Source organism: Excalfactoria chinensis, chromosome 2 (genome assembly GCF_039878825.1).
Source record: "Excalfactoria chinensis isolate bCotChi1 chromosome 2, bCotChi1.hap2, whole genome shotgun sequence".
In the NCBI taxonomy this organism is placed as follows: domain Eukaryota; kingdom Metazoa; phylum Chordata; class Aves; order Galliformes; family Phasianidae; genus Excalfactoria; species Excalfactoria chinensis.
The window spans coordinates 93,164,964-93,192,210 of NC_092826.1; the positions used below are offsets into that span (position 1 = coordinate 93,164,964).

The following is a 27,247-nucleotide window of genomic DNA, read 5'->3' on the forward strand; positions in this document are numbered from 1 at the left end:
GTGAAGGTGGGGAGGATTAAGAGCAAGCAGAGAATGTGGTATTTCAGCATTATTCAGGTCCAAGTTGGTATAAAAATAAAGAAACACATCAGACCACAAATATATCTGTATTCAAAATCATGTAGGCCACTCTGAAAGTAATGCCTCCTATTTGTTTCCAGTGAAACAACAATGGATACAAAGAACAAAATAACACTATTCAGTAGAGCAAATTCTCAGCTATTAAACACTAGTTTTCAACATAATCACCACAATGAGCAATGTGTTTTTTTCCATTGAAGAACAAGAGCCTGCATGCAGTGCTCCTACAAATCTGCACCAATGGAGGTGACGCACTGCCACTGTCAGCACTGCTGAAAAGCGCCACCCTCCACCTCACTGTGCTCACATCCACTATTCGGTCTCCACAAATGTTCAACAAGTGTTGATGAATGTCAATGGGTGCCATTTTTTTTTTTTTTTTTTTTTTCTGCATGGGGGAATTCAAAGACACCCTTTTGCTTCATGTTCACTTCCATGTCAGACACCATTCTGTCAGACTGCCCCTCTGCTGCCATCTGTCACACAGTAATGAAATGTAATGGGGTACTGTCAGGAAGCTTCTACTTTTACTGCCATATGACCAATACCCACCTCTGATGTTGTGGGCCCACATAATAAACTACGAGGCATTACTTTCGGAGCAGCCATGGTAGAAGATGCTGGGAAAAATGTCACCATTTTGAGGAGTTGCTTTGATGTTAGTTTTAAGGATTAGTTTACCATTCCAGCAAATTTTGTATGATAAAAGTTGGCCTTCCAAGTACAAATACATAACTGCGCTATTAGCTTTTATTCCTTCTTTCTGATCTTACGTAGAAGACAATTTAACTATCATCTCCCAAGGGTTAAAACAACAGAATACTAAACACAAGGTGTCAGCATTTTGATTCAATTCTTTCCCACAGCATCTCTTCAAGCCCGGTCAACACAGTCTCCTGAAGAGCCTGAGGTGCATTTTCTAAGAAGATTCTCTGTATTGCATCTCAGTGTATCCATTTAGGACAGTCACAGGCCTCTTCTGCTGGTATAAAGGATGATGAAAGCCACTGGACCATATTTGTAAATTAGTCTCTGGTGTGGGAATAGTAATAGTGTGAGAGAAGTTGCTCAGTTCCCTCTTTTTTCCCTCTTTAATGGTCACTGAAATGTGCTTAAAATTTTTAAAGCTGTTGCTATTATGATAATGTTTTATGAAGGTGCTTTTCTTTTCTCTAAACCCAAATATTGAGCCTACTCTAAATTAATGGTGTCCCTTTGACATTCATGGTATTTATGGGCATGCATGGAAGGCAAATATATCCCTTTGCTGGATTTGAGTCAGAAGAATCCCAGAGGCATATACTGTACTTCTGAATTTCCTTCCGCTTTTCATGATGGTAATTCTTGTGTCCTCTTTTGCATACATAATTGATTAATCTGTATTTTTAGGGGCTTAATACATTTCCTCTTTTTAATCTGGAGGCACACAGTTTCATTTTCATTGTACTCCCATGGTCTTTGACTTCTGTTTTTGATTTGCCTGTCCTGATGTCTGTGGGAACAAATGAAAGAGAGAAAATAACACTTTTGGATTACTGGGATAAGAAGAGAATAATACAAGCAGCAAAGAAATGAAGAGAATCAAATGGAAGCTCAAAGATACAGACATGGGTTCCCTGAAAGAGAAGCTGGAAGATTTAAATTACACTTTGTTTTGCCAACATCCCTCTTGAACAGCAATGAAGAAAAAGCATATTTCCATCAGTGCCCTATTACCACCATTCCCACGGGGGACAGCTGAGTCTAGGATCCTGCAAAATTCTCTCTGGTAGAAGTCATATAATCAGCAAATTCCTCAGATTCCCTGGCTGTAGCTCCCTACCTTGTCAAGGTTTAAGGGAAGATCCATTAAGAGACCTCAGGGCTTTCCAGGTTAAGTGTCCTTAGCATCCTCTGTTTTCTCCCCTATAATATGTTTTGAAGGAAAGCATGACTTTTCCCTGGATCATGACCCATACATCCTCACTAATCAGTCTTCTTGACTTGCATATTGCATGTCTGAGCACCAAAACCCTAAAGCTCTTCATGGAATATGCCCCTAGCAACTCCCTATACCTTGGTATGGAGAAAAGGTGGTCTTTTTGCCTAGACTCTCTTCCGGTGATTTCTCATTTTGTGTGTTTCTGCTCTCACAGATCACCATGAACCCAGAGAAAGTCTAGCCAATCCTACAGATTTGGTATAGTATTTTTCTAGCTATCAGCCCCCACTATATAGAAAAAGGACAAGAAACTGAATGAGACATGAGGAAACACAGGGCATTTTACATCATCTTCTCGCGAATGTGCTACGACTCAGATTGCAAAGAATCAGTTTTGACCCTAACCAAGATTCATTTTTTACATGAATTCAAAGAAATAATTAAAAAACCTGGTTTTGCAGTAATGTAGAAGTCAGAATCATAGATCACAGAATCAACATGACTGGAAAAGACCTCCAAGATCATCCAGTCAAACTGTCCACCTGTCACTGGTATTTCCCACTAAATCATGTCCCTCAGTACAACACCTAAACATTTATTGAGCATCCTCTGGGATGGTGACTGCACCACCTTCTTGAGAGAAATTTGAAGAAAAAATACTTGAATAGGGCCATTTTTAGTCTTTATCACCTTGTAACAACAATGTTAAAAGTCATAACAGCTGACATAAATGGCTAACTGTTTGGACTCCTTAACCCATAGAGGCCTTGGACTATACTTTGGCCTACATCTTGCCTTGCTTCTTAAAAGATGAGAGCAGCAGCCACACTGAGTAAATGCCCTGAGAAGCTCCTCCAGCTGAAAGTGAAATGAGAGTTCTTCTCTTTTCCTTTTTTCCTGCCCTCTGACTCTGTGACTGGGCACTAAACATTTGGGAATTAGCTCATTTCCTTCCTTCACTCCTTAAGTTTCCTTAGTTGTTACTTATTTTATGTTTGCACCTTCTTTCTACCTTCTGAAAACATGCTGGTGCAGTTTTATGGGGGACATCATGAGATGTATTGTACACACACGGTCTTCTTGGCTAGACTGGAATTGTCCTCACTCAACAAGAGTCAAAAGCAAACCAAGTGTGATACAGGGGCAGTGATGATGGTGGAAGAGGGGATTTCAGTGGGAATTTTAGCTGGACAAGGGGACAGAGGAGGGTGACTACCTAATCTGTAAAGCTGTTGACAGTTTTGGTGTTTATTTTTTTGGCAAAACCAGGTTGTAAACCTCCCTTATTGATTGATGCTCTTACTATGATTAGCAGTTTGCAGGCCTGCAATGTTACTGAGCAGTTTTACTGAGTGAGAAGTGGTCATTCTTGCTTCCTAGTGTTTGTGGTGCTGCTTGTACTTTCTTCCAATGATTTCTGAAAGCCTAAAACTACTATTGGTAGTCAATGAGAGATGAGCAGAGAGTAGGACAGTATGACCTGGGATACTGTGGTGGCACATTGGTGTAAGCATGTGTAATATGTCTTATTTTATCCTATTTCCTTTGTCTGAAGGAATTGGTCAGTACTGTCAACAATGCTGTCTGGCCTGTTAGCCAAACTGCTGAGCTTGAGAAGGAGATGGTAATATAGATGGGCTTTGTCTTATACATCAAGCTCAGCTAATGAAGATATTTGTGTTTTTCTAACATGGATTTATTTGAACTACAGCTACAAATAAACTTGCATGCTCCAAGGCAGTTTAAAATACTTCCAGGAACATCTTCATGTTTCTCAAGCAGATTATCAAGTTACAAGTATTACATCATCAACAAATATCTCTCTGGCTGACCACTCTGCAATACCCTGTCCTTTGGTTTTGCTATATAGGCATTTCTCAGTGATGTGCAAGCTCTGCTAGCGTGTTCTCAGAGACTTCGTAATTCTCCATTGCACAATACAGGGCTTGAATTCTGGAAAAGTTCTTTTCAGTAGTTTTTCCCAAGTCCAGCTAAGTGAGCCTGCATCTGTCTGACTTCTGTGGTCTTCTCAAGGATGGCTGGTGGTTTTCACTGGATGTGTTCCATTTCCCTGCTATCTTAATGTAGAAGGAATATGAGCCAAGCTTTAAAAGAAAGACAAACTATTACTTAGTCACTTTAGAGGTGAAAGGAGTTTGGAGGAGAGTTGTTTCCCAAAATTCTTTTGTCTGACTTAAGTTATTTTTACCAACAGTATAATTTCAGATATATTTCAGATAACAGTATCATTTCAACATATCATTTCAGATGATTCTTTGTAGGAAATGCCATAATTTTCACTCATGAGAACAAGCAACACATCCTGCATTTTCTACCTGTCCCTCCTTATTGGTATCAGTGGGAGGTTTGGGCATAGAACATGAACATATAGGACTTGGAGTTTAAATTGTTTACAGCTTCAGACTGAAATATGTTTACTGGAGAAGTCCAGAAAGAAAAAGGCTATACACTAGTTTTGATCTGCACCTCAGTTCCACAAGCCAGTGACAGTAGGTTACCATGCACACAGATGAACGGCATGTGATCCAAAACCTTAATGAGGAGCAGATTCTTGGTGTTTTGGGGCTTCAGTAGGGACTATGCAAGCCAGTACTTAAACACTGACAGTTTTTGAACACCAAGTAGAAAGTAAGTAAATAGAATTACCGCTTCTTGCTGATTTCAGTAACATCTCACTCCTAATAAGAAAGAGAGGATGTTTTTTGATCACATAAAGAAATGTTGCTTCTTTTACATAGCATTGAAGTAGGTAGAGGCCTCAAATCCAGTAGGTTTTAGTACTGATCTTCTTCAGGCCATAGAGTCCTCACCTTGCATTGCCTGAATTGGTTTTCCACAAGTGAAGTCACCATACATCCTCACACAGACTGAAAAAGAGTGGTTGCTTTTCAGCTGCATCTGCAGAGCAGGTGGTTGAGAAGGGATGCTGAAAGAAGTGCCTTTACTGCCCAGCTACTGTCATCAGCAGATCAGCAGAATGTTACTGCCCAGCTGCAAAAAAGGAGGCCCTGAGTAAGAAAAAGGTGGCAAAATGTTATTTCCTGTTCAAGATATAACATACCTTTACACATTTTGCACTCGTCCCATCAATTCTTTATTACAAGAATTCCTCTTTGCACACCTAATGAGTTTATCAAATATTGTTTAGAAAAATGTTTTTTTTTTTTTTTTTTTTTCTTTTTTTGACGATATGGGACTTCTTATGGAATACATACATACATACACATACACACACATATATAATATTTAATTACCATGGGAAAGAAAATATTTTTGCAAGCAGCTCAGCCCGAGTGACTCCCCTAGGCTCAATCCTCCTTTCAGTGATGAAACTCGGTTGATTTAAAGTGAGATGCTTTCCTTTCATGGAGAAGTCGCACAAGACTACTAATTTTGAAAATTCCTGTCTTTTGTTATCACACTATTTCCATTAAAAAGTTATCCTAATTGAATCACTCTATATTTTGAGAGATTAATTAAATTAAAAAGGTCTAGTGTTGCCAACAAGACAGAAAGATGCTTTTTTAATGTACAGTGGAAATCAATTATCCAGTATCTGTGGATGTAACTGGAAGAATATTACTATAGTTTCATTTTGTTTTCTTCAGGGGAAGAAGGACTAATTGTTTTTTAAACAAAATGTTAAGTAAGTAGCATAGTTCAGTGAGAAGTATAACGACAGAGTGGTTTGATATGTGTTCCACAGCTGGAATTAGAAACACACACACACACACACAAAGAAATCACAGAGCTATTAAGCTCAGACAGTAAAGTAGCAGTGAGATAGGCCTGGCTTTTCTTTTTCCACTTAAAGAAATTATTCACTTGGATAAACAGTATAGTCTTTGCAAATAAATAAACAATTTTTAACAGCGACAAAACAAACAAAAATAAAGAAACAGAACGAGGAAGTAGGAAAGAAACTAAGCCAAACAAAAGAGTGAGAACATGGGGATCATTAAGTATGTGATTTCAAACAAAAATGTTGTTAATTAAGGGCAACGCCCAGCAGCAGGAATCTGGGAAAGAGGTTGAAACAAGAAACAAATATCACGTCCTTCAAGTTTAATTAATTTCTTTGGACAAAATTCAAATAAGCATGAAAAAAAAAAAAAAAAAGAAAGAAAAAGAAAAAAGAAAAAAAGGAACATAAAATAGGCGAAGGAAGACAAACGTTAGAAGCAGGAGTTGCTGAAATTGGAAATTACAGCACTTCTGAAAGTGCAAAAACTGCTATGTTTTTCCAGAGAAACTACAACTAGAACCTGACAGGTTAGAAGAATGAAGTTTAAACTCTTAGGTATCTAAACAAAGGGGCTCTTTCAAAGTGTTTATAGCAGCTGCGCCACGGCTGCCTCTTCATGCGGCACGAAGTCATTTCATGGCAGCGTACTCAGAAAAGTAGTATCTGTCTGTAGAAAATATGTGTTTTTCCATGCATTTTAGTTGCCTGGGTCATCACTGCCTGACCATACCCCCAGCAAAGCTCTTCCCATCAGTTCAGCAGTGCCCTCAAGCCTGTTTGCAGCTGGAAACAGGGCTGGTGTAACCTGAGAACGGTTGCACAGTTAAGTGCCCCTGGCAGAGCAAATCCCTGCCAGGATTTACTGAAAAAAAAAAAAAAAGCAAAGGCAAAAGAAATTAGTCAAAGCAAAAGAATATGCATACCCTTCCCACTGCATTTGCTATTTTTTTACTTCCCCCAAAGATTAAAGTCTTCCAGTTTTTCATGCACTGGTCCACCCTTTCAACCCAAATTCATCCTACAGCTGTAACCGACTTGTGAAAATGGGTCAACTATGTACTAATGTATTTTTAACCTTCTTCTTTCTTTCTATCTTTTTTTTCCTTAACGTTTCCTGAGTTTTCCAACCAGATGTCTGACTCCCTTCTATTCCTGAGCCTTCTCTCCTCCTTCCACCCCTAACACTTTCCATCACTCCCTAATGAATCCTTCCAGTCACCAGACACTTCCCCATCTCTGCGTTTGGAGCCGAATTTCCTTTTCTGGCCCCAGCAGTCATGTTACTCCCCACAAAGTTTTAAGCGCTCTTCCCATTGTGAGAAATGGGGTAATAACCTGCCAGGGAAGTAAGCAGCCGGCGTGTGGAATATAAATGAATTAAGAAGCTCCAGATGTACCAGAAGTGCTGTAGATTGCAGGAGGAAGGAGAGTTTGTGTGAGCAGACACAGCAAACTTGTTTATGGTGAATGTAAACCAGTGTCTTAATGAAAGTGGACTTCCTATAAAGACTGAACAGTTTCCTACTGAGTGTCCTCTGTGGATATTTTGTGCAGAATTTCATTATTCCTATTAAAATATTTATTAAAAAGCTTTTTCTTTTCTTCTTCTTTTCTTATTTTTTATTTTTTCCAAAGTACATCTTTTAAAGATGTAAAAACAGTCACTTTGATGATTATGCCATTGTATTCTGTACTATTGTGTACAACCATCCCTTCGACAGATTAGCTGCATAAATGAGTGCATTATGCATTAACTGCCATTGACCCTCCAGCATGCTCCTGTCTTCTGTAGGACCTATGGATACTCAGCCTTATGGAGTGTTTGACTGAAAATACAAAGTGCTGGTAATGAGGAAATATGAATGCAAATATAATTTTCTTGCCTTGAAAAACAAAAACCAGTAGTTTAGTAGATTGCCCTGAAGATAACCAGATTTTTTAAAGTGCTTATTTGTATTTATTATTGTACACACTGAGAGGAGAATTAAAAATCTGAATGAACACATCTACATCTTAAAGAACATCCTGATAGTTGTATTTCTTCTGTAAAAATGCCCACAGACTTCTAAAGAAGATATCTAGTTTACCTGTGTTGTTTTGATCTACTGTCTGGCTAATGCACCACTTGAGGAGATTCAGAGCCAAATATACCACTTAAGTATGCAGATGCAATGACAATGAAATTGGTTGTGAGTAAATCCTCTGAGTTTACTTATGAAGAACATTAGCTTGACAATGACCAGTTAGAAAATACATATTTGTTTTACTTCAGGTCTCTCTCACTGAAATCAGATTTATACTGATATAATTTCAATGAGTTCAGCAGAATTGTTCTGAAGGCGCTCTGGGGTTACAAACACCAAACATATGTCTTTTCAAAGAGTACCTTTTTAGCACAAACACTTCAGAGAATTAAAAATAGTGGGGAAGGATCGCATTGTTTTAGAAAAATTGTGAGACTTTTTAAAAGGTGAGGAAAAAATAAGACTGGCATTGAAATAGACTTAGTGGAATAAATTTGATGTAGCAAGTGATATCTTTTAGCTTCATAGCTATCGTGTTCAGCAAAGAGATACTCAGCTCTCAGATGTACACTAGACAAATTATTCCAGAAGTAAGAAAGAAGGAGAATGTGACATTAATCCAACAATTCTGCACCTTTATCAGGTTATAATTACTGTTCAATAGATGTCAGCCGAAATTATGAAAAGCACTACATGTTTGTTGTATAAGCCAGAGCACATTCAGGCACTTCTGATGTTCCAGAAAAAAAAAAAAAAAAAAAAAAAAAAAAAAAGAAAGAAAAAAGGAAAAAAAAAAAAAAAGGAAAAAAAAAACCAAAACATTATTCCCTATAGAAAGAAAGGGGGTTCTCAGCCCATGAATTGCAGCCTACATAAGCAGAAGCAGCTTCACTAGTAATTTGAGAATAAGTGTGAGAGAGACTGATGGAGGTACAGATCTATGTATGTGCCTTCCAGCTCACTGCAGACTTCACTGTGGGCAAGACCTAGATGTCCATTCTCTGCCTGACCCTACATACACGAGTGTTTCCCATTCACTTTTGGAGCTGCTAGACCCTCTTTAAAGAACAGGTTTTTGTGTCAATCAGACAGATAGTGAGGGCTCGTGGGTTGCTTTTTGTCTTCAGTTTCGCAGATGAAACACAACTCTATGTTTTTGTCTTTTCCAGTTTGGCTAGGAGGGTTGATTGTCTCCCCTGGCATGTGAGGCTGGGGCCTGGAGGAAGGCCAGCTGGCTGCACAGCCATCCAGATAAGACTGTGCTCCTGTTAATAACATGGGGAAAACAATCAGAAGTTATGGTAGGGATAATATCTGCCACTTTGGAAGGGCGTGTACCCATTTATTACTCATGTTCACAGCTTTGGTTAGCTTTCCACTTCTTGCTGTATAGCTGTAATTCAACACTAACTGAGAAGGACATTTTCCCTCACATTTATCTCTAGTTACCTTTTCTCCAAAGCAGGCCTCATTCCCATGATTCATCCATGCATCACCTCCAGACTCACCACCACCTCACCCACCCTCACCACAGCCCTGTCTTGTACAATTATGGTAGCTGGCTCAAGATGCAGAGATCTGCTTGTGGCTTACACTGGGCACAAACTGCTGACATAGGCTTGCATTTGTAAAGCTCATAGGCTGGTCAAACTGCAAGGATGGATCCTATGCCCTACGCCATGTACAAGAGTGAGCTGCGTGCAGAGACCAGGGGAGCAGGCCCCCTTGCATTCCTTAATACCCCAGGGGCCCGTGGCTGCCATGTGCACGACATGAGATATTCACTTGGAAAAGAGGCCAGACCTCTTCCTTCCCTTCAGAAAAGGGCCTGTTTTGATTTTTTCCTACCTCATACATAGGAAGAGCTGATGATGATGATCTGTTTCTACATTTCAATCTATGCCGTTTGAAACTGGGGATTTGGAGAAGATACAGCTCCATATTGTTACTGCAAGTCTAAACATATTTTGAAAAGATAGCAGACCAAGTACAGGGCCATTTTTTGAAGTCTTTATTCATCTTTTCTGGCTGGAAGAAGCTTCCTCACTGATGTCTCCCAGACTTAGGCAGTAAAACACAGAGAGGCAACAGAATAAGGGCTGTAGAATATGACCCACTGATCTTTGCCCTGGAAGAAGGAGCAGAACACAACAATCAATCACGGTTTGATACCTGGACTTATAAAAAACTTACTGGTATACCGTGTGTAAATGTATAATACATCTGTGACTCTGAAGCCAACACATTTTCTCCCTGTTCCATGGAAATTGCTTTGGTTAGACCATAAAGATATGCTGCTCTTCGTGTGGTATAAAGAATATCAATACCAAAGGAATTTATGTATGATCCAAGAAATTTTTAATAAAGTGTGTGTTCTCTGGCTATTGCTTCTGTTCCTTACGAATAGATGTAAGGAGAGATAAAATTTCATCTAACATCATACACCAAAGGTAGATTGCTAACTGTAACCTCCTTGCATAAGCTGAGCTCTGGTTTAATGGTTTTTTATAGTGAGTGATAATAGACTGCTCAGATATCTGGGCTCAGCACACCCTCTTACACTCAAAAGTGGCAGAACAGATTAATCATGCTTTGGCCTGCTAAATGGTATTTGGGGGGCATAACTGTATATTAAGCTTTCCTCTACTCTAGAACAATTCCTCCTCCATAACACTGATAAGTACTACCTTTCCCAAGCTCTGTGCAGATAAGTAAACCCCATTTGTTGTGTTATTGCAGACAGACTTTGGAGGTCTGCCTTGATGGGTGTAAGTTTTCTGCATATTTTGAACTGTTTGTGTTTCTCTTCCCTTCTGTGTATGGAGATGGCAGGTAGAAGCTCTCAGCTTTGTGGTTGGAGCAGAAGACAGTGAAGATTGTTTTGCTGTGCTGCATTACCCTGGTTTCCTATACAAACAAAGTTCACTCTAATAGGCTCCAGAGTGTCTGAGGAATGATGTTATTACTGCAGTTATCACTTCTGAGCATTATGTAGGTTTTTCAGCTGCACTAAGTGGAGGAATCTTATTTTCTTTGGGATTCTTTAGGAAGTAAGCGTGGAAGACAAGGAAAGGGGTTGTTTTGCGTGTTGTAGTCTATATTGTTGAGGCTTCAGGAATAGGGTTCTATTTATGTTATCATAGTAGAAGTATTGTCTGGGGCACTTTTACCAGGCAGAAGTGAAGAGGGCAGATACAAAAATCGAGGTCATTGGCTGCCAGGAGAGAAGCACAGATGGAAGAAAGCACTGCTCAGGTAGCTAGAAGGTCAGAACCCAGGTGGGATTGGTCTGAGTGCCTGCACCTACCCTCTTCCAATGAATTCTTTGCAGTCAGCAAGATGAAACAGCCCTGGACTTCCCAAAGACTGATCTACCTTGCCTTAGTCACCTGTTCCAACAGGGGTAAATCACAGCTGTCAAGACTGAGATGATAAGTCCAAACTGAGGGATGAGCTTTTAGCTAGTTTAAGTGGAGTAAACATGAATTCTTCTCTTAAATATGAGTGAAGAAGCTCTTCCGAACATTAATCTGCACTGACCAAAGTTATCTATATATACATATTTAGGTGAAGGAAACAACATCATGGCTATAAATTCTCCACAAAGCTCTGGTCTGTTTACCAGCATTGTTTCTTTAGTTTCATCTTTTCCACACATTAGCTGACCTTATTTAAGCCTGTGCCACGGTGTGGGTAGTCATACAGCTGCGTATGGTGAAAGATGAGTAGAGTTCTCTCCTCTAGTGAAGATATGAATCTTATTTATATTTATATGTATATGCCTTCTGCATATAAATTTCTTCTGTTTCATCTACAAAAATGAATAGTATCCATCAGCCTTCTTAAATTCACAGCGTCCTCAAACTTTCAATTCTTTGCTTAAGTATTCCACTACATCATGTGGCTTTTCATGAGTACTTATTTATATCTGTTCAGAATCAAGATTCCAGAACCATGTGAGCACTGGCTACCATTCTGTTTTAGATGCACCTTCCCTGCCTATGAAGCTATGAAGTAAAACTTCCTAGCCTAGTAGTTTCAAATTTTACAGCATTCTCTTCACTAAGGAGTCTTTGCCAGACTGAGTAACCAAAATGAACTAAAGAGATTAAATTGTATTTTGGTCTTATTTTTTAAGCACATCTCATAAAGATGAGACCCAAATTTATTGGTTATTGTGATTATGTACCAAGCATTAGTACACACAGCATATCCAGAAAGCTATATCTAAATGAAAGTAGTTTAGATCCCATTTATGCTCATACTAGCTAGTGTTTTGAAAAGGGGAAAACATCTGGTTGCCAAATATAAGTAGGTTGCTCTGAAAGTAATGCTTCCTATGAATTTCCATGAAAACTACAACAAAGAGCACAATAATGGTATTTGATAGAGCAAATTCTCAGCTTTTATGCACTCTTTTTCAACATAATCACCATCATTAGCTATGCTTTTTTTTTTTTTTTTTTTTTTTTTTTTTTTTTGACAGAAATGAGCAAGAGCCTGCAATCTGCACTCATAAAAATCTGCATGGCCATGACCATCTGGAACATGGTGTGGTGTGTCTTTCATATCACTTTTGCTAGTTGCTACTTCTGAAATGCACCACCCACTGCCTCACTGTGCTCACATCCACTGTTTGGTCTCCATAAACCTTCAGCAAGGATTGATGAATGTCAATGGGTGCAGTTACACCCCTTTGCTTCATACCACTTGCATGTTAGATGCCATCTTATGAGGCTGCCCCTCTGCTACCAGTAGTCACATGGCAACAACATGTAATGGAATTTTGGCAGGAAGGTCCATACTGCTACTGCCATACCATCAACATCTGCCTCTGACACTGTGGGCTCACGTAATAGAATAGGAGGCATTACTTTGCAAGCAGCCCTAAATTAACTCCAATAGTAATTGAAAGGAAGATACAAGGACATAATTTGAAAGAATAAGATAATAAAGGAAAAGAAAAAGAAATAACCCATCCACACCATGGTTATATCTTTTGAAAGGAAAAATGTAAAGCCTATAGTGAACACAGAGTGGACATGCGTTTATAGTACTTGTCATTCTTCCTTTAGATTTTGCAGAACTGTTTTGCTTGCTTCACACTAAATGAATGTAAAATGAACATGTGAAACCATGCTATGTAGCCTGTGACTTTTTCCTAGTTTGTAATATTCTTGATAACTCATTTTTTCATTTTGAGATATTTTGCAAGGTTGTTTTTTTGTTTGTTTGTTTGTTTTGTTTTTTTCTCTTTATTTGTGGTCTTTACTTGAAATGTTTTGGTAATCATAAAACCACTGTTGGTCTCCATTGTAAAATTTTTCTAGTGCCTTTGAAGGAGTACTGATCTTACTGTACATGTACAGATCTTGAAGTGGTAATTCCTGCCTAAAAATTATCTAATTCTTGTGATTTTTTCTCAAAACTTGTGTTTGTTTTTGTCTTACTGGCCCAAAAGGCAGGACTGTATATTATAGCACATCTTACATTGTTTTCTTTGTCTGGTGTTTCCTTTGTTGGCCAATTGCTGGGATGTGTCAGTACCAATAACAAGTTAGCACCAGCCTGAAATGTTTATCCAAGGAAAATTTCACAGACTTTTTGTTTGCTTGAGCACTGCAGGACCGAAACCTTTTAGGTTCAAGCAAAATAACACATAGCTCTTCCAATCTATTAGGTATTTTTTAAATTAACTTGCCAACAGTTGACAAATTGGAGACACGTTGACAAAGTATCATTTCACAAAGAAAACGTGGCTCTCTTACTCCTTATTTTCCAAATATCTTCTTTAAGAAGTTCTGCAAAAATACTAAACATTAATATTTACTTTAAATGTAGGGATAATTCCAGTAAATTCAGAAGAATTAGCGACATTCCTTATGCCCATCCAAGACTATGGCAAAAATTCTACCATCTTCAGTGCTATGGAATGAAAGCTGAGAACACTACCAGTGACTAGAGAGACAAGATATGTATTTGACACAAAAGGCAAGAATGACTGCTAAGTCAAAATACGGTATCTGCTTTCATTTAAGATCTATAGACTGCTGGATGCTGAGGGACCTTGAAATCTACTATAAAGTTCATTACCTGTCAGTGTGCTTGTCTTCAGAGTGCTAGTGAGAGTTCACTGTTCACGGGGCCACTGGTGCTGGAGGCAGCTGGTCTTGCACCATAGGCCTTGTATACAAACTTCTATAGAGCTCTTCTGTGACTGCATGCTGAAAGGCGTGAAGATCACAGCCTCCTCTTCCCAAAATCCCTGCATAATTTCTTGTGTGCTTTTGCTCACTAGATCTAGGTGGAAACAAAGCTAACTAATTGTAATATTGAAAACTATCTTCTTAGACTTTCAGTCCTGGGCCTGAAATAATAGACAGGAAGTACAGATTTACTGTATTTTATGGAGGTCTTTTTTCTTTTTGCCTAAGAGATTGTTAAAAGTACCATCAAAGAACTGATTATGAAGATATTTTCAAATAGGGGGCCATATTTCAGGATCAGAACATCCAACTCCTCCCAGGTTCTTAAGAATGCTTTTCATTGCAGGTAAGGAAAACGGAGGGCTCAAACGTCTGATGTAAATTACATGCAAGGAAAAATAACTGTAGGAAAAATTAGAGGCTATGGAAGCATTTATGTAGATGTGTAAGCATGCATATTTAAGCATGTGACTTTTGTCATCTGTAGTTATTGAGGTCTTTATGGAGCCACATATCACACCAGTGACAGTGTGACCTGCCATAAGTACTTGACCATCCTTCCATGGAATACAGACATGCTGACTGCAGCTGAAGAGAAAATGCATAATTTGGTATAAATCCCGACTGCTCAAACTTGTTAGCATTTCATGATGTTGTAATTTTCTACCAACAGTATAACTTTATATTGAAGTTGCATAACATTTTTCATCCATTACTAGCAGCCGTGAAGCTAGATTTACTGAATTTCTGGGTCACAGCTTGATTTGGGACATGATACCAGGGGTCATGGTGGGAATAAATTCACTGACAGTCCTTCCAAATTGTCATCTGGTGTGATACAAGCATTTTATTTGATCCATTTGGTGGGTGTACAGTTCAGTGCCCCATTCACAATAGGACTAAGCCAGCAACTGGTACAGAGAGATAGATGTGAGACTGGGAGATTAAGAGTGGTAGATATAGATAGATCACATGAGGTCTTGGTGGAAGAGAAATTCATGCCTCAGATTCACTAATCTCAGATGTCTTCTATCTAGATATCATCAAATGTGTTGCACAGTATTTTTCTGCAAGGACAACTGTCCACTGGGAACAGATTAAGGCCAGTAAACTGGCTTGGGTGCTGATGAGATTCGAGTTTGCATCCAGGTGGCCATGAAGGATAAATAAGCAGTTCTCAGGGACTTCTGAATGCATGTGGAAAGACATCTAACGGGCAGATGCTATTTTCATACTTTGTCTGGGACAAATGAGGATACTACAGTAAGAGTGAAGCATTAAAACCTTATGAAAGAGAGATTAAAAAAATAGTAAGTGGTCTCAGCATAGTTACGTATAGCTAAAATGAAATCACTTAGATGCTCTGTTTTTCCTGTTGCAATTTTAAAAAAACAGATAGATATCTTGTATATGCATCAAAACTATGAAAATGGGCAAACCCCGGCTACTACAATAATAATTTAAGAGGCTGATGAAAGGTCTGAAGACTGCAGGCTTTCCACAGTACTAGAGAATACTTTAAAATATGGGCTAGTAGATTTAAGGCTTAGGGAAAAAATTGTAGTCATTTCCTAGGGGAGTGTCTGAATGCCATGTTTTACCTCCAAATGCATATTTCCAATTCACTGCATCAACAATTGGAAAAAAAAAAGACATTTTGACAGATCCTTTGTGTATGTGATATTTCCCACCCATGACTGACACAGATATACTAGGGAATGTTGAAGTAGGATGATTGGATATGCTACAAAAACTGCTTTTTTTTTTTTTTTTTTTTTTTTTTTTTGTCTTTTTTGGTACAGATTATTTCATTCAAGGAACTGTTTTCAACTCTGCCAGGAGAAGCATCGATAAACTCCATCTCCTGCAGAAAGGCTTGTGACTTGCAAAATGCTGCTGAATTCTTTCATGTATAGTTCAGCTACTCAGTCTGGAGAGAAGTTGAAATAATCCTCTTGAGAGCGCTTGAAAGTATCCCAGATCATTTAGAGGGGATATTAATGATGATTTATCTAATTATAACAATATAAATATCAGCACCACTAGTAATTTCTTTTCTTATTACAGTGTGGGAAAAAGGAGATAAACAAACTATTTATGCTTGTTCTGTGTGAATTTTTACATTTTTGGTACTTTTATTGGAAGCAGCCTGTTACTTTGTTTTTCCCCGTGTGCTTCTTGTCTAATAATTAACACGTACGTGTGCTTTTAAATAGCAAACAAAGGAGACTGCCTCTTTGATGGATATATTTATGGTCACTCACTAAAAGAGCATGAAAAAAAAGTTTGAATTTCTTGGAAAATAACATTCTTATGAAACTGATGTTGTTAATAACAAAGTGATTTAATGCAACTATATATTAAAATCAGAGAGGGTAGAAGTATGTTGAACTGAAGTTTATGTTTAAGAGCTGATGGGCTCAGGCTTTCTCTGTAGACAGCCCACAAGAAAAGAGAAGATCCTGCAGAAACTAATGCTCTTTCAGTCCATGTGCACGCCCCAGCTTTCCATCAGGAATCATGGCAAAGCTTATAAGAATAAATAGAAAGGATATCCTTATGTATCTAAGATTGAAGGAGAGAAAAAAATCACTGGGCCTGAATCCATTGATTTTATTGCAAGACATTCAAACGTGGTGATGGATAGGGTATAAATAGCTGGCTAGATTATCTAGATTAAACAACCAGAGGAAGAGGATGGTGGATAAGAGATGTTCTTCTACAGCAGAGAGATAATCCTGATCATTAGAGATCAGTCTTTCTTCCACTGAAATCTAGTAGGATGCCTGAAGTTAATAGAAAAAGCAGGAAGACACAGAGTTTCCTCACTAAGGATCATGGGAAATAATGACGCATGTTGTAGCCTGTGAAAGGCTATAATGGAAAATGGTTGAAAATTCAGACTCTTGAATGATGGTGGCTATACTGAAAGATCCAGATATTTCCCATTGATTTTTTTTTTTTAAATGCCAGTAATAATGATTAAAAAAAAAAAACAACAAAAAACAACAACAAAAAAAAAAACACCACATACAAACAAACAATAAAGTGAATTTAAAGCAAAACAAAAAGTTCTGCTGGAAACTTGCATGTGTCAGTAGAAGAATTTTTGAAAATCATATTCAAATTCATAGGATCAGTTTAACCTTGGAAGGTAATTGGAATGCAGTGAATTACAAGTAAGGAAAAAAACAAAAAGCCAACAACAACAACTCTCCTGACTAATAATTCCCTGGTTAATAATATTTATGTAAGTTTAAGTGTGTTCCACAACATGATGATGCTACAGTATTTTGATATTGGTCTAGAGGGTAAAAAAAAGTTTCAGCCACACTGTAGGAAAAATCATGATGTTGGTTCCAGAGTTTTATTTTAAAGTTCAGTAGTTCATCTCCCAGTTTTCCTTCAAGAATATAACAAATACTATACTGCCAAAGAGATTTGGTTTCTGATGAAGACCTAAATTAGATCAAATTCTCTTAGTCTGCAGTGGCACATAATACAATTCAAAGCCAGAAGATTCCAATGAATTAGTTCTTCCCCGACTTAAGAGCAATCTACCCATTTATCTTCCTTCCATTTCCCTGTTTGTACTACACTTACGGTTTTTGCTTGGAACATTATATCCCTCCCAAATTGTGTGATCTCCAAGTGCAAGCTTTACATCTCACCTTTGGCCATGCACCCTTCTCTATGTCCCCAGCTGCTCCTCCTGTAGATTTTGAGGATTTCCTCATGCTAACCCCTCCTACCCCTGTTTTCCTTCTACCAGCTCTCACTTGAGACCTCTCTGCTATCTGCAACAAGCAGACTGCATGTGTGGAAGCGAGACGCGTCAAGTTCTCTTGTAATGGCTACTGCTTCATGGATATTGCACAAATGACCAGAAATTGATGCTTTTGCTCCATATCCTAGCACATCACTTGTGCTTCCTGAGGTTGCCTGGTAAGACCAGTAGAACACAGCAAATGTACCCATTTCACAAAATCTATTCCAGTGAGGGGATTTTCTTGGCAGCAAAACCATGTCATGATAGCTTTGTCTGCTAGGGGGTGACACTTGACTGGATAACCAACAGCAGCAGGCTGGGTGCCCAGCTGCCCATGAGGACATGGGTGCTGATGCTCCAAATTATGCTTGTATGGTGAGGTGGGGAGCCAAAAGGATAACAGGTTCTAGCAGTGCCGGAAATGGCAACCTCCAGAAGCTGAGTATTCACTGTCATTGGAAAGAGAGTGTGCACCAACTGGGCATGATGAGAAGCTTGACTCTTGGTGTGAATTAGTATCAGGTCTTTTGCACTGAAGCTCCTGTCAGCAGAACATCTGTACATGATTGTGCTTTCCTTGAACAACAATTAAAGCAAAAGGGGAATACAATTGCAGAGCCTGGAGGCCTATATTTTTCAGGGCATGGGCAGAGAAGAAGTGCAGATATAAGGCAGACTGCAGAAATGCACAAGGATTGTAGGTGATGCTGGTTTTGACAGAAATGCCCTGTGGTTGTGGTATTTTCTGCCAGAGATGGGTTTTGGCACTGACTGGCAGGTCTTCTGCATGAGGCAATTCTTCTTTGCAAGGATACATCACAGACAAGTCTCACAGTTTAGTTTCTCTTGGAGGGGCAATCTAGATGTGTGGAAAAGTCAATACGTTTTGTTAGTGATACTTTTTGTCTTTGCTCCTCTTTAAGGTTTGATTCCTCTGAAGCAGACATGAAAGGTTTTAAGAAAGGCAACTCCCTCAACAGAGCTGCCCATTTTCATTTTGTGTAGCTGAAGGGTCTTGGATGCTCTGATTTTCTCTTATGTGCCTCATTGTCAAGGTGTTGAAACATTTACAATACATTTCAAATGGCAAATGTCACCCTTCATTCCTTATTTTCTGCTTGGTCTGACCATTCAGACAGGCACAGGCAGAAAACTTGGTTGTTTTTTCTGTTTCTCTTCTCTCAAGACTTTGCAGCAGAAATCTTTCTTTAATTTTTTAAACTTCCCATAAGCAGAGCTCAAAGCATTATAAACTGCTCTTTAGGTTTTAACATTTCTTGACTGTCTTGACTTGACTGTTTTCTTTTATTAAAATCAGAAACCTGTGCCTTGAACTGAGCTGGTGTGAATCAGATTATTTCTTAAAAGGACAAAATATATACTTTTATGGTATACGATGACAAAAAATCCCAGGAAACAGCAGTTATCTTTTCTGAAAGTCTAAGAGTAATACCAATCTGAACAGCTACCCTCAACTTAAAATCATGCCCATCTGAACATTTGTTCTACCTATTATCAACATTAATATCTTACGATTATTAATTCTGAATGATAAACGGTTAGATAAATGGATTCTTCCCCATTAATTTGTTGGTTATATGGCAACACTTTTTACATAGGTTAATTTCTGTTATCTTTGAAGGCTTTCATTATCCAAACTGAAAAAAAATAGTGTGAGAAAAATAAAAGACTGCAAAAATATGAACAAATTGGCAACACATAGAAAAAGAAAAAAGGGATCTATAACTTGAAAGAACCATGTAACTCTTAAACTGATCCAGAGGTTTGCCTAAAGATGCTGAGCCCTCTCCTCCCGTCCTGTTCATATGGCTATATCTAGGCCAAAACAACCACAGTGCGATAGAATTATTCCCGTACTTTCACAAGGCAGCTCACATTTTCCCAGGAATCAAAAAGGAACTCACATAGGATGAAAAAGGTGGAATAATATAAGCTTCTAATGTCTTTGTTCAGATATGACTGTAGCACATGCCTCCTCCCGCATAGCCTTGTGCCTGTCAGCAGTATTGGTTGAGCAACTGTGTGCTGCTCATTTGGGGTAGGGACAGGTTGGCCCATTGGTATGCTGTGAAATCACTGGCTCCCAGACTGCAGTCCTCTCTGCTGCAAGCCAGCACCTGCCTGGATCTCCCCAGTATGCCCAAGAGCCTGGCAGGTCAGGCATCGTGTACCTGGCCATGTGAGCATCTAAGTGCTGTGTGTCTGTCCCAAAAGTCAGGAGTACATCTGGCACTGAGAAACAGATGCACAAATGTGCCCAGCATGGCCTGTGAAATCAGGGCATCTGTAAATTATCGGCGCTTCTCCAATGCTATCCTTCTGCAGAGATTTCCAGGTGAAAAAATAAAAAGAAAAGAACAACTGAGCAAATTCAGAGATCTGGTGGCGTTGAAAAGATTGCCTTCTCTTGGTTTCTAAAAAAGCTGTGAATTGAAGTGCCCCAAACCTCAACTACAGCTTTGTTTTGTAATGGGATGCAGAAGGGAAGCTTTATCAAATGTGTGGTGTCAAAGGCTGGTTGTTCATTTTCAGATAGTGAGCAGACTTGTCTTCAAGTACCACTGATTTTTGTGGAACCTGTCAACTGCTTGGGGTAGCTGGAGCTTTTGGTACCTTTTTGAATCACTGACATTGGTAACAAATCTTTACTTGGTTCTGTTGTAAGCCAGGTTATGAAAAAGGTGTATATGAAGTACTTGACACTGCAATGGCAACAACTTAAAAACATACGCTTTTCCTGAGAGCCAAACCTGCCTTTAGACTTAATGGAAACTGGCTGCAATAATGCTCATACATGTTTTTTCAGACTTCTCTTACATCAGGGGAGCAATCTGCAGAGCTGGAAGAAGGCAAGGCGTCTTGTTCAGATGCAGGGTTTCCCAAAAGATGGGAAATATAGGAAGCATTAAGTTCTGTGCTCTTCGGGCTCATTGTTGCCACTATTTGTGAACTATACTGGTCCCGAGAGGTAGGGACAGGGCAGAGTGGGACAACGAGGAACTGGGGGTGCAGAGAGGCCGGCAGGCAGGCTGCCACCTTCACCTCTGCCATGCGCTCACGTTTTGTCTTCAGAGTGCGATATTATAGAGTCCGGTGGCTTAGGTGAAACTTTCCTGGAAGTCTGTTGCTCAGGGCAGCCCGAGGTGCCAGGGTGAAAGTGAATCCTGCACACGGGGAAACCCCACTCAGGGGATGAGTTTCCGCCAGAAAGCCCCGGTTTTGGGGCAGGGGGAGGAGGCCGTCCGGCTGGGGATGAAGGACGGCCTGAAGGATGGAACTGGAGGAGGAGGAGGAGAGAGGGGTAGGAGAGCGATCGGCGCGGAGGGGCCGGCCGGGGGGGCCCGCCGCTGCCTGCCGGCTGTGGGCGGGCTGTCGCCGCCTTCGGGCCGCCGCCGGGGCGGGCCGGGCCGGGCCGGGGGATGGCGGGGGGAGGAGGAGGAGGAGAAGGAAGGGGGGAGCGGGGGTGTCATGCCGAGAGCGCGCCTCGCAGCCCGGCAGGCCGCGGCCCGACCCGCAGCCCCGGGCTCAGCCCGCAGCCCGTCCCCGCCGTCAGCGCCCCGCGATCCGCTCCCCGGCCCGAGGGACGGAGAGGGCAGCCCCCGCTGGCTGCGAGTGGAGGGAGGGGGAAAGTTTGGCGGAGGGAGCGGGGATTAGGAGTTATCCCCAAAGAGTCTCCTCCTGCTCCGAGCCAGAGGGCAGCGCTCGGGAGAGGGGTCGGCGGCGGCGGGCGCTTCTGCAACATCCGCACAACTCGGAGAGCGGCGGGACGAACAACTTTTCCGACACGTGAGTACCTCGGCACGGTGTTTTTATTTCCTTCCCGGCTCTGGCCGTGCGGAGTTAGCGCGGTGCCGGGGACGAGACGGAGCGGGAAGTCGTCCAGAAGCGCTGGACGCGGGGCGGCGGGGGGCTGCTTCTCCCTCTTTTCTCCTCTCGCCCCGCTCTTTTTGTCGAACCAAATCAGAAATGTCAGTCAGTGCGAGTGAGTCAGAGGGATCAGATTACAAGATCGCCGCGGCCGATGTCGGATCCGCGCGCACACACGGCACACACGCAGAGGCACGGGTTGCGCCCCGCTGGAGGCGGGCAGGGACTTCGCCGCCCCGCGCCGCCCCGGCCCCGCTCCGCCGCCCGGCCCGGCCCTCAGCATGCCCGTCGCCGGCCACCCCCGCTAGCTCGGCGTGGGGGAGCCGCGGCCCTCTCCCATGGGCAGCGCGGGGCTTGGCGGCGGGAGGTACGTACCCGGCGGGGCGAGAAGTTCTTTGTTCGCGGGGTTCTGCTCCGCCCGTGCCGCGGGTGCTCCGTCCCGCTCCCGGAGTTCGGGCTCGCGGGAGCCGGGGGGCCGACCCCAACATGGCTGTCACGGGGCGCCCCGAGTCGGACGGCGCGCTGCGGGGCCGGCCCCGAGCCTCGTCGCCCGCCTACCCCAGGCCCCTCAGCGGCCGGCGGGCGTTCCCGGCCCGAGGAGGCCGGCCGCAAACTTTGCGGGGGAGCGGTGCGGAAGGCGCTGTCAGGCGGGAGGGGCGGGCGGCCGTTGTTCGCCGCGGGGCAGGAAAAGTTGCGTACCGGCCGGGCGGCGGCGTAAGCCTTTGTGTGGGAGGCGTGGGGCCGTGCTGCCGTTCTCAGTTCGGCCGGGCCGGGCGGGGAGTGGACGCGGGGGAGCGCGGTCCCTCAGCACATGGCTCAACTTCGAAGACTCCGAGGAAAGTGGCGGCTGTGAGGAGCCGTTAGCTCGGGCCGTAGGCACAATAGTTATTCCTCTTCGCGAGCTCTCCCGCCCGCGCCCGCACTCAAACTCCCACACCACGTGAAAAGGTAAAAGGAAATCCCCCCCCCCGCCCCGATCTTTTTTCTTTTTTCCTTTTCAACCCCTTTTTGATGCGGTCCTTCGGGCGCAGTGTCCGTGGCCTTCTGCCAGTTTGCATGCGGATATATTTATGTAAAACATTTTCTCCCAGCTCCTTGCCAGCTGTTATGCATTTTCCAGCTGCCACTTCAGTTTGGAGTGATGGACTGGGTGGATGGCAGCGCCCGTAGCCTCAGGTAGGCGAGCTGCTCCGCACAGGGTCACGCTGAGAGCTTCGGCCCGGAGCTGTGCCCGGCGCTCCGCGGCTCCACGCGCACTGCCCGCGCACTGCTCTCCCCACCTGACTCTCGGGGCTCAATAAACGTGGTTTGTAAACCTCAGCCTGCAGACTTGGTGTCTTTTGTGCGTGCTACAAAACAACTCAGAAGCGGGATTTCTCAAAGACCATGAGATAATTTGGTTGATTAAATTAGCATGTTACTAAAAGAGTACTGCTGCCTCGCTGAGCGGGGTGGGAGTACCTGTCTTGTAGGCATTGCGGTCTGCAAAACAACGGGAAGTCGCCAAGTTGCGCTGTGCTGAAAGGTTGTTTTGAATTTGGTCTGCGGAGGGATTATGGATTGAAATCTGCCAGAACTGGCCTTAAGTAGTTTGAATATTTGTGCATTTGGTTTGTAATTTGGGAAGGTGCCTCACTGATTGATTCCTATAATTATTTCATTTAGGCTCTTTATTAAAAATTAATAATGATCTGACACTTTCTTAATTACATGTGTCACTATTATTGTGAAGGAAGACAAATGCTGTGTTTCAAAAGTAAAGTAACCTTAACGTGTAGGAATTGCAGTGACCACAGCACAGTATTTCAGGGGAAATATATATTCAAAGTAATAGTGAATGAGTGTAGCAATGTAAACTGTAAGCAGCCTCCTGAGAGCTTGTTTATATAATGAAGCTTTGGGTTTAATGAGCTCCTGTGTAAATACTTTCAGTTTGGTGTATAGCCCAATTTTAAAATAATAATTATGAGAGAAGGCTACGGTAAGGGGGTGGATTATTTGTTTTAAAAGCAGGATTATGTGATTCTGAATGAGTAAGAAGAATGAGTAAGAAGTGTGCTCCCTTAGCGTATGTATATTCTTTCTCTGTTAGGAAGTGGAAATAAAATTATGGTTTAAGGTGCTTTAATGTCTGCACAGTGGCTAACTGCACACGTTGTTCAGTACAACGTGCTGTTTTCCTGAGCTTTTCTGTTCAAGTGCTACAAAACAAAGACATCACCTGCGTTTTCCTGCTTAAGTGGAATAATGCTTTTGACTTGAGAGTGCGTGCAGCGGCCACAACAGCGTTTACTGTTGCAAGCAGCCTTCAGTTGTGAAAGGTACATTGTGTGATTTCAGGTGCAAAAACATTTTTGAGAGCTGAGAAATTATTGGTTTGTATAAATCATCTCTGTTTTGGAACTGTTGCTAAAGAAACCAAATTATCGAAGTGTTCAGATATCATGTTAATTTGCACATGTTACAGATTGCTTATTATTTTTCTTTTTTTTTTCTATTATTTTTTAACGAGACGATTGTATGCATTTGATGCTGACTCTTAAAAGTTTAAGTAGTTTCAATTACACTTCCTGCCTCATTTTTGGAAAGTCTATTTCATTACCTGTGCTCTGTAGCATGTTTGAATTTCATCCCACGTATTCAAGTGAGGAACGGCACGTTTTTTTCTATTTTTCAGAACGTTAGTGAGAAGTTCATCATCCTTGCCAGATAAATAAGGAATCTGATGCTTATTAGAGCAGGATTTATTTGGAGTTATGGAAGGAAACAGTTTAATGATCAGCGTTGCATGCACTCAACTATATGGAGACAGTAACGTACAAAGAAGCAGCAGACTTAAAGGAAGAGTGAATCAATGAGTCATGAAATCCTCAGGAAAACCTTAGTAATGGAATGTTAATGCTTTTAGACTATAGTAGATTATCTTAAAAGTCAGACTTTTCTTCTTTATGCAATTGTTGTAAATCCCTAGCTAAAGAATACTTTGAAGAAGGCTTAAGTTTTTCTGGCACTCATTTTCTGTAGTCATTCTGATTGTTTTGGAAGATTCAAGAAATTTTCTGCCAACTTGCAGTTAGGCAATTAAAATGCTAAAATGGCTGCAGAGGAAGCTTTTTATTCAACAAAAGGTTCAGCTGTAATAATGATTTCAAGTCATCTTCCAAGCATAGGTTTTATAGACATTCTCCCTTCAGATTTTGTCGTTTTTATAAGGCGATTGATTTGTTATACTTTAATATCAAATAAAATGAGACAGAATAAACAAAAATAGGGCAATGGGTGCTGCTGCAAACTTTTCAAGTTCTCCCAGTGTATTTTTCATCTGTACTTTTATTTGATAGGTCTGTGAAATAGAGCTGTAGACTGGCAAAGACTTTAAATGAAATTTCACACTTTGATGATTTTTTTTTTAACTTTGATATATTGACAGCAAAAGGAGCTGCAAAGCTTTTATATAACTTGAGCAGTAACGCCAAGCAGCAGTCAAACGTCTCTATGCATTTGTGTTTAACTGCAGAAGAAAAACATGTCCATGGGCAGTAGAGGGTTCTTATCAACTCCCTAATCCCAGATCCCAGCAAACCTTGAGGGCATGCCTCAGATCTTGCTGAAATCATTGTAGACTCTCACAGTTCGCAGATTAAATATGCTATGTGTTCCTGGCTCCAACAACAGTTTTATGAGCTCACTAAGCTTCCTGTTTTAAGATCCTTTTCTGAAGTTTTTAGGAGCTGCTAAAGGCGATGCTGTCTAGGGCAAGTGGTACTTGTTAATTTAGAGACACTTCAGATATTTCACTCTGTCTGTAAAAATAGCCAGAATTACTGTTCTCAGATTGGAAGGTGAGTTGCACTGAAAAAAGAGACCCTTTAAAGTGTGATTCTCTTGTTTTAATGTGTTTGTCAGTACACAAGGTTACAAAGTTTATGTGAGGCTTGATTTGTTTTATGGGGGTTTGACTTCGACTAGGCTCTTTAAAATGAGACTTTTCCAGTTGTAATTCTAAGCGCAGTATAGCTTTTAGTGCACAATTTCTGAGCCTCTTTTAACCAATTGTATTTGTAGCAGCTCATTAAACATACCTTTGAAGTTCTCATTCTCCTTTAAGTGTCAAAGAAGGGAAAATGTGTTCTGCCAGTTGTGAATTTCATGGAATCAGGTAGTGAACCCTAGAATTTGTTGGCCCTTAAGAACGGGTGGCATTGCACCTCAGCTTCCAGGTCTTGCCTTGTTTTCCAGCTGTTAAAGAGTTAACTCTTAGATTTTATTCGCTGTAATCATGTTTATGTATTTGGGGTAATAGTTTTAATTAAAAAGGAAAGTACTTATTGTCCAAAAACGTGTCATATTTTTCCCAAGAGAACTTGAGCCAATTTTATGCTTAAAGGTTATTCAGTGAATGAAATTTTGAAAGCCCATTTGTCAAGGTGCTGCACGGTTTCTGTTAGTTTTCAACCCCCAAATTCATTGTCTGCATGGCCCAGTCATTAGTCATCAGTGTATTAGTGCTGCCTTCAGGCAATGCTGCCCAGTACTTCTTCACACCATTATAGCTCTAAAAGTGTGCTCTACCGACTTGTAGAATTACCGCTCTGATTTTCGCTTGGCTGGGTTTGAGGTAAGTCCCCTCCCTACCTCTAATCCCTGCTTTCTTCTAAGGCCACTTTCTGCAGAGATTTAGGGGAGAACTTTCTTAAAGATCGCACTGGCATCATACTGTGGTTTTGTTATTGTGTGCACTGTACATATAAATTAATTGAACCTGCGTTACCTTGGAAGTGTATTAAATTAGCTGCTGATCTGAAGAATTGATTTGCTTTGTTTTAAGAACGAAACAAGACAGTACATAGATCTTTAAAAACACCTGCAGTGTCATTTAGATTGCAAAGAAGGACAGACTAATTGAGAAAGAAGGCATTTGTCAGTGAATAGTTGCTGAGTATCAGAACTGATAAGATCAAAATCCACCAATAACCCAAGATCCTAATGGAAGAATTTGTTAGCTGAATTGGCCACTGTTATGTCAGTTATTTTCCTGCACTGATTACCTAGACCAGTAATCCCTTTCTACAAAGATGCTCAGATCACTTCTGTCTATTTTTGTGTCTGATATTTAGGTTAGGGCTAGAGGACCCAGCTGTTTTGTTGGTGGTATAGAACTGAACCTTCCCACAGCAATATTTGCTGCTTGGTATGAAATTCTTTTTGTATACAAATCTGTTAACATCAAGAAAATGAACTGTGTGTGAAGCATGCTTCATCCAGCTGCTGAGAGAATGGAGCCTTCGTTAAGTAAGATATGTGAATACCTGAAATCGAATAGTCAGAAACACAGATCAAGTTAGCATCACTGCAGTGCAGCGTCTGCTGTTCTGAACTGCGTATAATTAAAATGAAATTCTAGCACCACCAATTCTTAACTAACAGGTCGTGTGGTTTTGTTTGGCTTTTCAATTCATGGTGAAAGTTTTTCCTTGAACAGTAAGACAGCTGTATAATTCTGTGATTACCCACTTTGAACATGGATGATGGATTGCAAAGGAATTCACGCTGCTGCAGGTCAGAGTTGTCCTATTGTATTTTGTCAAGTTT

The 27,247-nt window shown here is 41.0% G+C and overlaps 1 protein-coding gene and 1 long non-coding RNA gene across 2 annotated transcripts in view; one reads left to right on the plus strand and one right to left on the minus strand.

Annotated features, from left to right (window-relative positions):
• Nucleotides 1-17: 17 nt before the first annotated feature.
• Nucleotides 18-22,282, minus strand: LOC140249001 (uncharacterized). Its single transcript, XR_011902926.1, has 3 exons — nt 22,031-22,282; nt 4,834-5,031; nt 18-1,573 (listed from the first exon to the last, which is right to left on the minus strand). It is a non-coding gene; the product is annotated as an uncharacterized lncRNA (long non-coding RNA).
• A 166-nt stretch (nt 22,283-22,448) lies between these two features.
• GLI3 (GLI family zinc finger 3) overlaps nt 22,449-27,247 on the plus strand; it is a 197,705-nt gene continuing 192,906 nt past the window's right edge. Inside the window, exon 1 of the mRNA XM_072330201.1 lies at nt 22,449-22,603. The gene's annotated coding sequence lies outside the window, so the exon portion shown is untranslated. The remainder of the gene's footprint in view (nt 22,604-27,247) is intronic.